Genomic DNA, 12,436 nt, shown 5'->3' on the forward strand with positions numbered 1-12,436 from the left:
ATTAAAGCGACAATAAACATACTGTCTTTTCTGCCCCTGCCGGGTGCAGGAGAGCTCTCACCTGGCATAGTTGTGAAAGAGTAGTAAAGACCCCAAGTATGCTGGTACCTGGTGCGGCCTCACTTCCTACAAGAGCAGCCTCCCAGTTGGTACCTGGTGCGGCCTCACTTCCTACAAGAGCAGCCTCCCAGTGCAGACTTGCAGACACCCTCCCTCTAAGGCTCGGTCTCATCAGCTCCTGTGAGTCTCTCAAGGCTGGGAGTCTTTTTTGTCTTTATTTCCTCAGCATGGGCATGGTGTCTTACTCCCAGGGCACTCAGTCCATGAGTGCCTCTGCTGTGCCAGGAGAGGCCTGCTAGGCAACATTTTCCTTGCTATGGGCTGAGGCTGGGATCCCCGAGAAGGCATCAAGGCATCAAGTGATAAAAATATCACTTGGCCTTAGGTTCCTTGCTTCATGGACTAGTAAGCGCTGAAGCTGGAGTTCTGCCTGGAAACTTCCATCACTTGTTACTGAGTATTTGTTGAGTGCAGAGGTGGTGCCGTACACTTTTGAGGATGGCGTGTGCACACCCTATAGCAAAAACCCCAAAAAAAAAAAAAAAAAAAGAATGCTAGAAATCACCCCCCAGGGGAAATGGCCACACCACAATCCCTTCTCCTCTATTCTCCTCTCAGGATCTTGGGCATGCACACACACATGCCTGGCATGAGTTTAAGCTGCTGGGTCTGGGACCCGAACCATGCTCGGCTACATGAGAATCCACTGACAGCCATTACGCTAACTGCTGGTCCCTAAAGTTCTTTTCTTAAAAATATTATTTAATTTTACTTATTAATTTTTATGATTATTTTTAAATTTGCTATAGGGCATGTGCACTCAACAGAGAGAGACAAAGAGATCGACAGGGAAAGTGAGAAAGCAAACTTCCAGGCCCAAGACTTGAACTGTGGTTGGCCATGCCACCTGCTGGCCCCAACTTTAAAGTTCTTAATTTGACCCTCCAAGGCTTTTCCCATCTTACTCCAACCTCCTTCCACTATTCCTTTTATGTTCTTTCCCACGAAGACGTCTTTTCCATCCCATCTGCTTTTCCTCTTCTGCTGCCAGCTCTGACTTCTTCCTCTGTCCCTTGCTCCTCATTTCCCATATTCTTCATTCTCATCTTTCACCTGGTCCCTGCTCAGAACCCTGCTGTCCTACCTCAGCTGAGATTAGTAACATGGATTTCTGAGGGTCAGCTAAGAAAGTTAACCACAAAACCTTAACTTTGCTCCTTTGTAATGCTGGGGCAAGTTAGCCTCTCTGAGCTTTGGTGTTCTCATCTGTGAAATGGAAATGGTAAATCCTCTCTCGTGGGCCTACTGTGAGGAGCACATGAGCATTACTTGCAAAAAGCTTAGTACTGTTTCTGGCCAGTAAGTAAGACTAAATACTTGCTAGTTGTCATTATTATAACAACTACTGTAACATTTTCAAACTACTCTTTATAATTTGGATGGAAAACACTTCTCAAGGCTCAGCTTCCAAGGGGTATGCTGTGGAGACCCTGTGCTCTGCAGAATGGGACCACATGAGAGGCCAGGTTTGATTTCGGGTCCAAGATAAAAGCTACTGTGGTGGTACATGCCAGTAATCCCAGCAACTGGGGGAGGCTGAGGCAGGAGGATCATGAGCTGGAGGTTGGCCTGGGCCAAATGGCAAGACTTTATCCAAAAAAGAGCCAGGTATAATGGCATGTGCCTGAAATCCCACCTGGGAGGCTTCAGGAAGATCATGACATCACAAGACACTGTCTTAAAACAATACAAAAGAAACCTGAACTGCAAATATCAACCCACAGGCAAAACCTGGATTCATTCTTTTTTTTTTGGAGAGGTTTTCGCTATAGGGCGCGTGCGCTCGCCAGATAGACAGAGAGAGACATAGAGACAGAAAGTGAGAAATCACCCCCCAGGGGGGATGGTCACACCACAATCTCTTCTCCTCCATTCTCCTCTCGGGATCTTGGGCACGCACGCACACGTGCCCAGCGTAAGTTTTAAGCCACCGGGTCCGGGACGCGAACCGCAGTCAACTACGTGGGAGTCCAGCGACATAGCCATTATGCTAACTGCTGGTTCCCTCATTCTCTTATCAAGCAGTGACTGCTTCTTGTTCCTAGAGTGAAGACGTGACTTGCCTTATGGCACAGAAGCATCCACAGGTGCCATCGGCAAATGGAACAAGCATACTTGATTCCCTGGTCTGTGCCTTGAGATTGTTTTGAGCAGCTGAGCACAGTTGTTCTGGTTGTGTTGAGGGTTCCTTCACTTGATTTAGTAACATGCTATTTATAGTACACAGTGCTTTCTTAGAACCTCTATTTATGACATGGCCATGTGCTGAGGTGGCATGCCACATTTTTTGACAATGTGACATGCAAATGGTAGGCATGACTTTTGGTTTGGACAGTGCAATGGAACCTTCTGGGTTAGGAATGGGCTCCTCCTCAACCCATCCCAACCTGCCACCCCATGCCACTCAGGGTGTCAAGATAACTGGCTCATACCCTATTAGGAAGAATTACCATGATCACTAATGGGTAGTTAGGGGCAATGTTCCAGTTTAAAGGCTTTCATAGGCCATGAAAGCTACTGAGTAAATAACTGTTTATCAGCCAGTCACTTAGAGGATGCTGGCTGCTCGGAACTACGTTCTAGGACTTCCAAATGCATTGAGGCTGTACATCATAATAGAGCATAAAATTACGTGCGAATAGGTTGTAAAACAGAACAACTGTTTACTGCGGTGAAGGTTTTATTTACATGCCCTCTAGCACACACTTAAATGTGCTTCATACGGAAGCCGCTGATCACAGGTTCAAGCAGGACTCAGCTACGTGGAGATGCCGATTGCAGTGTGATATCAGGGACCCAGGGCAGGTTTCTCTAGCTCTTTCCAAAACTCATTTTTCCTGCTTGATGCTTCAAATTTCTTGAATGAGGAACTAAAGCTTTATTTCTATAATTATAGAAAATTCAACTTGACAAATTCGACGTTGGAGTCTCATGAAATGCTGCTTAATGCACAAATAGCCAGCGTTTGTCTAGTGCTCCATTCTCTGCAGAGCATTGCCTTATGCATAATCTCCTTTATCCTAACATGCTCCCATGCAGTTAGCCAGTGCCCCCAATTATGAGAAGGGGCCTGTGCCTTGGAGAAGTTAAATGCCTTGTCAGGCACGGTGAGGCCGGGATTAGAAGCTGGTGCTTCGAGGGCCTCCTTGCCAGTGATCTTTCTACTAGGGCCAGTTCTTGGATTAACTACGCGACAGGAGCCAATGTTGAAAGGTCGAGAGTGAAGTCTGGAGTCTTCCTGGGCTACGCGGAGGGAGACAGGCTGTGAGGCCTCTCTCCTTCCCCGCTCTGCAGTGCTCTCACTTCCAGGTGATCCTGCCCTCCCTGCTGTGTGCTCAGAATAAGCACACTCTTCCTCAGCTTGCTGAGCCAATCCCATGCAACACTTGTATTCTCTGTTGGGATTGGGCCCTGCTCCGATCCCTACCCCTCCTGGTTGCAGTCCTGGAATCCTGCTGCTTTCTAGCAAGTCCTGTCCTCCAGAAAGCTGAGCTCTGTGCCCTGTGCTCCCACCCTCAGGTGGGGTTTTATTCCTCTAGACAGTTCTGACAGACCTGGTTGCTGATGGTAGATTCTCCCATTGGACTCCAGCTATTGCTGGGAATAGCCAGTTGTTTGTTAGCCACTGAACACGTTTATGCAGCGTACAAGACACAATCCAGAGCTGACCACCTTCTTGGCTCTCAGGGTAACCCTCATGGAACTTTGGGTTGCCACATGCCTCTAGAAACTGTTTCATCCTTCTGGAGTCTGCCTCTCAAGGGGCAAAGCCTCTCCTTAGTTCTCTGTATTCCCACCTGCTCTCAACCACAGGAGCTACTAGCTTAGTGGGGGTGCTGAGGTGCCACAGGTTAATGGCTGGGGACATAACATAGGAAGTAGGTCCTAGGAGACCTTTAAAACAACATGGGGATGTCTTCCTATTTCCAAAGCATGGCTGCCCTGGCTCCAGGTGAGGCTGTGAGCGAGCAGGTCTGTGGAGCCAAAGAAGTGGGATAATTTGTAGGAAAAGTGACAAGCAATGACCTTCACTGTCATTGCTTAATGACATTACCTTTGCAAACTGCAATCCGTTAGATTTACAGATACCAGTGGCAATACCTGAATGAATTTTATCTGAATTTCTACTCTATTTATTTCCTCACTAGCTTCATTTCTAAAATCACCTTTTCTGAATGACAACTCAATCAATTCAATAACATGCAATTTTGCACAGTAGAAACCTATTCCCATATCCTCCTTCGTACTTGTAATTGTCAGCTGCTTTTCTGAATGGCCTGTGTGTGTTTCAAAGTCAAGTTATTTTCATTGTTAGGCTCCTGAGGTAGAATGGTACCAGGAGATGGGCACAATTCTGACTTAAGGCTGAAGCCTCTTTCCTCGTCCCTCTTTTCTTTCACATGCATCTCCTATTTGTCACAGCAAGAGCTGCCAGCCTGGGTTCAATCTCCCATCAGTTCAGTGTGTTAAAGAATCATCGGCTTGATCAGCTTCATTGTAAAAGCTTTCTGAGATGTTGGAATTTGTTTTTATTTCCCATGCTTTGGAATCCAGCCAAGGTAAACGAAGGTGAAACAAACATGTATATTTTGGCTTCGTTTTCCAGGGATGAGTAAAAGTGATGGACAGGATTGTATTACTCGAGGAATTAAGAGGAGATGGGCTGCACACATTGGTGGATCCACAGAGTCTATGGGTAATGAACTGGAAAAAAAAAAAGCTGATTGAAAATTTGAATCATTAAAAGCTTTGAAATCAACAGCTTCTTGCAGAATTTCAATCTTCCCTGATTTGCTGAGAGTCAGTGCTGCATGGGTCTGAGCTACAGGCCAAATTGTCAATTAAAATGAGCAGGGCTTGCCCATGGTCTCTGTCGTCTCAGAGATGATATTAAACACTTTAGGAAGCTGCAGTAGCTCTTGTGGGGCACTGGCATGGTCATCATGGTACAGCACTCCCTGGACTTTCATTGATTTAGAATTTGCATTTCTCATTATTTGCAAATGACCCTCCAGGTTCAAAATATATTATAATTTGTATTTTTGATGAAGCATGAATTAGAACTGCCCTTGCTGGCTGGGATGTTGGATTGTAGTTGGGGGTTGTGTGGTTACACAGCTAGTGAATACACTCAATAGCCTTCTCCAGGTACCCTAAGGAAAAGTGTCACTTTTTGTTTTTACTCATTGTATAGGCATATTATGGGGGAAGTTGCGTGACACAGTAATTTGTGAATTGGGAGAATTCATAGAAGTCTTGGAAAGAATTACTCACAAGTGTAGGGCTGAACTGCAGGTACATCTTTTTGTAATAACAGCTGATACAGCAATGCCTGTCTTATCTGAGGATGACTTACCTGGTCATTAAGAAATGACTTATTTTGTAATCAATATGTAAAGAAAAAGGGCTGCTGAGCGGACAAATGATTGTCTCTGCCTATGTCCGCACTAAGACGCATGCTCTGTGCTCAAAGGTGTTCTCCTCCAGCCCTCACTGGAGACTACTCTCTCCCCATTTGTCTTCAGTTTGGACCTCAGGAGCAAACTGAAGTCACTCCTAAAAATACCATGGTGTCAGCCGTCCCTGTTGTCTCCTCTGTGTTAGTTTACTTTAGTATTTTCTCTTCATGTCCCATCCCTATGTCCTTTCTCTCCTTTGATATATTGTAAATGTGCACAGTGTGTTTAGAATATGCCACTGAAATGTGTGATATTTAACGTGATCTATTGGGGCCAGCAGTTGGCGTAATGGCTATGTCGCTGGATTCCCATGTAGTTGACCATGGTTCGAGTCCCAGACCTGGTGGCTTAAACTCACGCCGGGCACATGTGTGTGCATGCCCAAGATCCTGAGAGGAGAATGGAGGAGAAGGGATTCCGGTGTGACCATCCCCATTGGGGGGGTGATTTCTCACTTTCTGTCTCTCTGTCTTTCTGGTGAGTGCATGCGCCTATAGTAAAAACCTCTCTGAAAAAAAAAAGAGTGATATAAATCCTATTTCAGTATATGTATATGTGTGTTTACACAGGAGAGGTTTTAAAACACTCACTGAAAACGTGTGCTACAAAAAAGTAAACATGAAATTTACATTTTTGATACCAAAAGAAACTTATATACTTTAATTTTATTTTTCCACATTTTTGAAGGTCATGTGTATATATGTACGTGTGTATACTATATATATTAACACACATATTTTTAATTTCTTCTTTTTTTTTTCTGTTTCCATTTGGGATAACTTTGCAGGATTACTTATCTATGTTGGTGAATGTAATGAATTCTTCTGCTATACTGTGTTCTAGAGTGTGTATCCGCCATGTTTTTGCCCACAATCCTAGTTAGATACGTTTGCTGGCCCAGTGCTTTGCTACGAAAACAATGCTGTGAGGCCATTCTCTTCTATGGCCCCACATGGACCTGGATAAGCATTTCTGAGGTGCTCTCCCTAGAGTGGCATTATGGGTTATAGGGTAATCACACGCTTCATCTCACAGAGTAGTGTCAAGTTGTTCTTCAGAATGACTGTTCCCTTTCCTTTCCTCTTGAGAGACTGAATCAGGTTTCTTATTTTTTTGCATTCTCATCAGTATATGTATTTTTCCAAACTGATTCAAGTAAATGTATTTATTTTATTTAGTATATTTTGGTTATTTGTGGGGCAGAGTATCTTTTCATGTATTTATTAGTCATTTGGATTTCCCATCCAGGAATTGTCTATTCATTCCCCTTGTCCACCATACAGTTGAGTTTCTTTTTTTTATTTTTGGAGAGGTTTTTGCTATAGGGCATGTGCACTCGCCAGACACACAGAGAGAGACAGAGAAATAGAAAGCAAGAAATCACCCACCAGAGGGGATGGCCACACCGCAATCCCTTCTCCTCCATTCTCCTCTCGGCATCTTGGGCACACACGCACACGCGCCTGGCGTGAGTTTAAGCCACTGGGTCCAGGACTCGAACTGTGGTCGACTATGTGGGAGTCCAACGACATAGCCATTACACTAACTGCTGGTCCCTATAGTTGAGTTTCTTATCTTTCTCATGAATTTGTTGGTGTTCTATGTATATTTCAGATATTCATTTCTGTCAATTTTAGTTAATGCACATTTCTTCTGATATCTTTTGTTGAAGAAAAACTCTCTTATATATGGCACATGTTTTGTTTTGGAATGATTTTACATTTAGAGATCAGCTGTAAAGATATGGTGTTCCCATATCACTTTCATGAAGCTTCACTTAATGTTAACTTCTTAGATAACTTGACACGTTGCAAAACTAAGAAATTAATATTGGTGTGATACTAATAACTAAACCACAGATTTATTCAGATTTCGCCAGTTTTTCCCGAGATTTTCTTTGACTCTTCCAGGATTCATCCAGGATATTACACTTCATTTACCTGCTGTATCTCTTTAGTCTCTTTGATCTATGCCAGTTCCTTGGTCTTTTACTGTTTTCCATGACCTTCTCCGTTTTGAAGAGTACTGATCAAACATTTTGTAGACTGTTCTTCAATTTTGACTTGTTTGATGTTTTCTGATGATTAGAGTGGGCTTATGCATTTTTTGGAAGACCACCGAAGTACATTCTTATTAAATCATATCAAAGGATACATGGTATTAACATAACTTATCACTGGCAGTGCTAACCTTGAACTCTTGGTTCAGGTGGTGTCTCGGTTTCTCTATTGGAAAGTTAATTGTTTCCTTTTTCACTCTCTGTTCTTTGGGCGTGAATCACTAGCCTTGAGTGTGAGTCATCCCACACTCATGTGGAGGGGAATTAAGTTTTTCCTTCTAGACAGAGAAGGAAGAATATTAGTATCTACTATTTGGAATTCTACAAGGAAGAAGAAATTCTTAATTTTGATGTAAGCCAAGTTGCCAGTTTTTCACCCTTTAGCGAAAATCTCTCTCAAAAAAAAAAAATGTGAACTAGGGTCCAAATTAAAATAATACCATAGTTTGTCTGTTTGTTTGTTTTTTAAAAAACTGGTTTTGAACTGATCTGTCCCCACTAATTTATCATGCTAGAGTTCTCATATACCCAATTTCCAACTTGGAACTCTTTCAGGACTCTATTTAATTCCATTGTTCGGTCAGTCTGTTATAGTGCCGGTACATAATAGACTTATGCTATGTTTTCATAGCATGCCTTCTTTATTTTTTTTTAATTGAAAAATATCTTATTTGAAACCCCTTTGGAATCAGAGGGGCCCCAAGGGGCACGTGTGGTTAACGGCCTTGCTGGCAACCTGGCCCTCAGCCTTGCCTTTGCTTGAGCTTCTCTAAGTACACCTGCAGGGACTTCTGGATGGAGTCTCTGGACAAGAAGCTGATGATGTTCTGGATGCCCGAGGCCTGCTGCTTGAGCAGGCAGTCTGCGGTGGCCTTCTGCACCATGCTCTTGGTCAGCTGCCAAGCGTGGTCTGGAATGGCATTCCCCTGGACCATCACAGAGAGCTGTGCTCTGCACTGGTCCTCAGGCCCACCTGGTCCACCATGCCCACCTGGAGGGTCTCTGCAGGTGGGAAGAACAGCCCCAGCTGCAGGGTGCGCTCCGATGCCGTGCCCAGTGGTGTTCACCAGGTGTCTGAATCACAAGGGAGTGACGATGCCCAGCGCCGTCTCATTCAGGCCTTTGACGTACATGGGGTTGTCCGCTAGGACCCGGTAGTCAGCAGCTCAGGGCCATGAGGCAGTCTCCTGCAATGCAGGCTCGGTTGATAGCAGCAACTGTCACCAGGTTGGTCAGGTAGAGCCGCAGCCACAGCTCCTGGACGTCCTCCCAGTACTCTGCACAGTGGCCCGGGCTTTTCCTGCACATCTGCATCAGGTCCAGGCTGGCTGACAAGATGCTGGGGCAGTCTGAACTTGGGACGCCGCGCAGGTCTTGTCGTTCTCCAGCTTCTTCAGCGTGATGAGCTCCGTCGGAAGCTCAAAGCTGAGGCGGTTCTCTGGGGGTTTTATCCCAGCGACCCCTGCGGCCGTTCTGCTGCACGCACAAGCGCCCCGCGAGGGCGGAGCCCCGAGCCGCGCAGGGAGCCAGAGGTGCATTAGCCACCCGGCCTCCAGCTGCCTGGGACCCCGACCCGCACCTGCAGGACCCAGGGCGCCCGCTAGGAGGCGACATTCCGACACCAGCGCCATCTTGACCGACTGGCTGGGGTCGCGTAGAGGCGCTGGGGTCGCGTGGAGGCGCTGGGCTCGCGGGCCCAGGCGGAGAAGAGCATGACTTCTTAGCTGGTGAGGTGAGTATAGTGGGTGGAATGGTCATCCCCCTCCCCCAAAAAACAAAACAAAACAAAACAAAACGCATATGTGTACATTCAAATCCCTGGAACAAGTGAATGTTACTGTATTTAGAAAAAAAGAGTCTTTATAACTGAAGACTATTGAGATGAAATGACCTTGGATTTCTTGGAGGATCCATAAATCCAATGAAATGTCCTCATAAGAGATGGAAGAGGGGCCAGGCAGTGGTGCAGTGGTAACACAGCCGAATCTGCATGGAAAGGTCTTAAGTTTGTGTCCTGGGGCCTCCCTGTGCATGCTGGGTATGCACATGTGTGCCTGTGACCTGTGCTGGCCGAGGCTGGGAGGGGGTCACAGCGTAAAGGCCCTGTTGGGGGTGCTGACTTCTCTCTCTTTCACTCTTTTATGGAAGAAATCAATAAGTAAACGAGAGAGAGAGAGATTGTGTAAACGCAGAGGCAGAGATTAGAGCCATGCCACAAAGCCAAGGAAAGCCGAGGAATGCCAGCATCCAGCTGAAGTGAGGATGAGGCTAGGAATGAATTTTCCCCTAGCTTTCTGAGGGAATGTGGCCTAGGGACACCTTGGTTTTGGATATCTAACCTCCAGAACTGTGGAAGAATTCATTTCAGTTGTTGTAGGCTCCCTTTTGCACCTTCTTGTTCCAAATTGCCTTCATTGTTCATGAGCATTTATTCTTACCTACTAGGTTAGAATCAGTTTGATTAGATGTTAATACAATCCTCCTGAAATTTTCCTTGTAATTTCATTAAATTTATAAATTATTCTGGGGAGAATTTACATCTGCGCAATGTTAACTCATCTCATCCATGAGCCCTGACTTTTCTCCACTAACTGGAATTTACATACTTTAATCAATTTTAAGATTTTTCTCTATAAAATTCTAGTGTTTTTTTTTTGTTATTTGCAACAATGACAATTGTGCCATCTTCATCTCTCATCACATTAGCCAAAAGGTTAGGGACTATGTAAAGTATTTGAAGAAACAATGAACTTTTCTGTTTTATTTTGATATTGAAGGGGATATATTAAAATCAGTTTTTTTGTGGGTCTTTTAGTTAATCTCCTTTATTGACCTAAGGAATTTCCTTTTATTCCTAGCTTTCTGAAATTTTTTAAGTTGTAAAGAATTAAGCTATTCTAATTCTTTATGTACCTAGTAATGTAATCAATGTTTTATCCTTTAATTCAGTAATAGCTGTTTTATTAAAAAAATTTTTTGAGAGGTTTTTGCTATAGGGCATGTGTGTTGGGCAGAAAGACAGAGAGAGACAAAGAGACAGAAAGTGAGAAATCACCCCCCAGGGGGATGGCCACACTGCAGTCCCTCTCTTCCATTCTCCAGATCTTGGGCATGAGTTTAAGCCACCGGGTCCAGGACTCAAACCATGGTCGACTATATGGGAGTCCAGCGACATAACCATTACGCCAGTTGCTGGTTCCTGTGTTATTTAAAATTTTAAACAGACTGATAGACCAATGGAACTAAATAGAGCCCAGTTAGAGGACATATGTTGCACTTGGTCGTCACGGACATTTTTGTAGAGATCAAGTCAATTGTCTTCACGTTTGACAATCTGGATTTTTCCTGATTGTTTCCCTGTGTTTACAGTCAAAGTTATATTTTTCCAATTATGTTACATAAGGAGGTCGCATAATGTCCTAATGTTTATTTTTGGTAACTGAGGTGGTATACACAGATCTCTTTATGTGAGGGTATATATTTTTTACTTTGGAATCAGTAAGTAGGCTGTGAGATGCTTTAAGACTGTGCGTATTCTGTTTTTCAGTTACCTTCGCCCCTGTTTTTTAAAATTTTTTTATTTGTCTATTTAGTTTTTGAGCAGTACAGACTGTGAGAGAAGGACAGGGAATGAGGTACTTTTTTTTTTTTTTTGGAGAGATTTTCACTGTAGGGCGCGTGCGCTCGCCAGACAGACAGAGAGAGACATAGAGACAGAAAGTGAGAAATCACCCCCCAGAGGGGATGGGCACGCCGCAATCCCTTCTCCTCCATTCTCCTCTCGGGATCTTGGGCATGCACGCACACGCGCCCGGCGTGAGTTTTAAGCCACCGGATCCGGGACACGAACCGCGGTTGACTACGTGGGAGTCCAGCGACATAGCCATTATGCTAACTGCTGGTTCCCGGGAATGAGGTACTTTTGACAGAGTCTCACCACACTGTGCTCTTCGCCGGAGCCTTCCACCCGACATGATCTCAGTTGTGCCTTTAGGCATACTCAGAGTGTTCAGATCAACCTGGGGTACAAACTTGGACCTTCCCCTATGGCTCCAGTGGTGTCCAACTGCCTGTGTCAGCATGGCTGAGCCCCAGTAGTTTTTCATACATTAACAATCCTTGCCTGAATTAAGAATTACATCGTTAGTTACAGATAGTGATATTTTCCTTTGACCGTGTCTTCTACATTTGCTAGTTGGTGGTGTTCTGTAAAAGAATTTCTTCCACCCTTTCTTGAGTATCATCATGGATTTAAGGATCCTTTTTATCTGTTGAACTTAATAGATTTTGAAAGGTGTATTTAAAATTTTCAACTACAATTGTTGATTTACCCGTTTCATCCCTTAGTTTAGTTAGTTACTGCTTTGCACTTTAGAGTGTCATTATTAGAAGCATTTGGGTTTATTATTATTAAACATATTTGTGCCTAAGTTGCCTCATGTGTAAAATGGTGATAATAATATAGCCTATCTTTTATGCTTCTCTTGAAGATTAAATGAGTTAATACATGAAAGATACTAGATTAGGATTTAGAATGAATGGTGCATAGTCCTCAATAACTGTTAATGAATGCTTTTTGTAATAGTGTTGCTACATATTTAGTATCTATTGCTGTTGCTGCTGCTGCTGCTGCTTCTTTTCAAAGACAGGGTCTTCCAATATTGAGGTCCTCCTGCCCAAAACTGAGCTTTTTTTTTTTTTAATAATTATTTTTATTTATTTAAATTTGACTAGAGGGGGACAGAGAGAGAGAGAGAGAGAGAGAGAGAGAGAGAGAGAGAGAGAGAGAGAGAGAAAA

At 44.0% G+C, this 12,436-nt stretch overlaps 1 pseudogene; it reads right to left on the reverse strand.

Annotated features, from left to right (window-relative positions):
* Nucleotides 1-8,172: 8,172 nt before the first annotated feature.
* LOC102498471 (enoyl-CoA delta isomerase 1, mitochondrial pseudogene) lies at nt 8,173-9,356 on the reverse strand (annotated as a pseudogene).
* Nucleotides 9,357-12,436: the final 3,080 nt, after the last annotated feature.

Source organism: Tupaia chinensis, unplaced genomic scaffold (genome assembly GCF_000334495.1).
Source record: "Tupaia chinensis unplaced genomic scaffold, TupChi_1.0 Scaffold143876_1, whole genome shotgun sequence".
Lineage (NCBI taxonomy): Eukaryota > Metazoa > Chordata > Mammalia > Scandentia > Tupaiidae > Tupaia > Tupaia belangeri.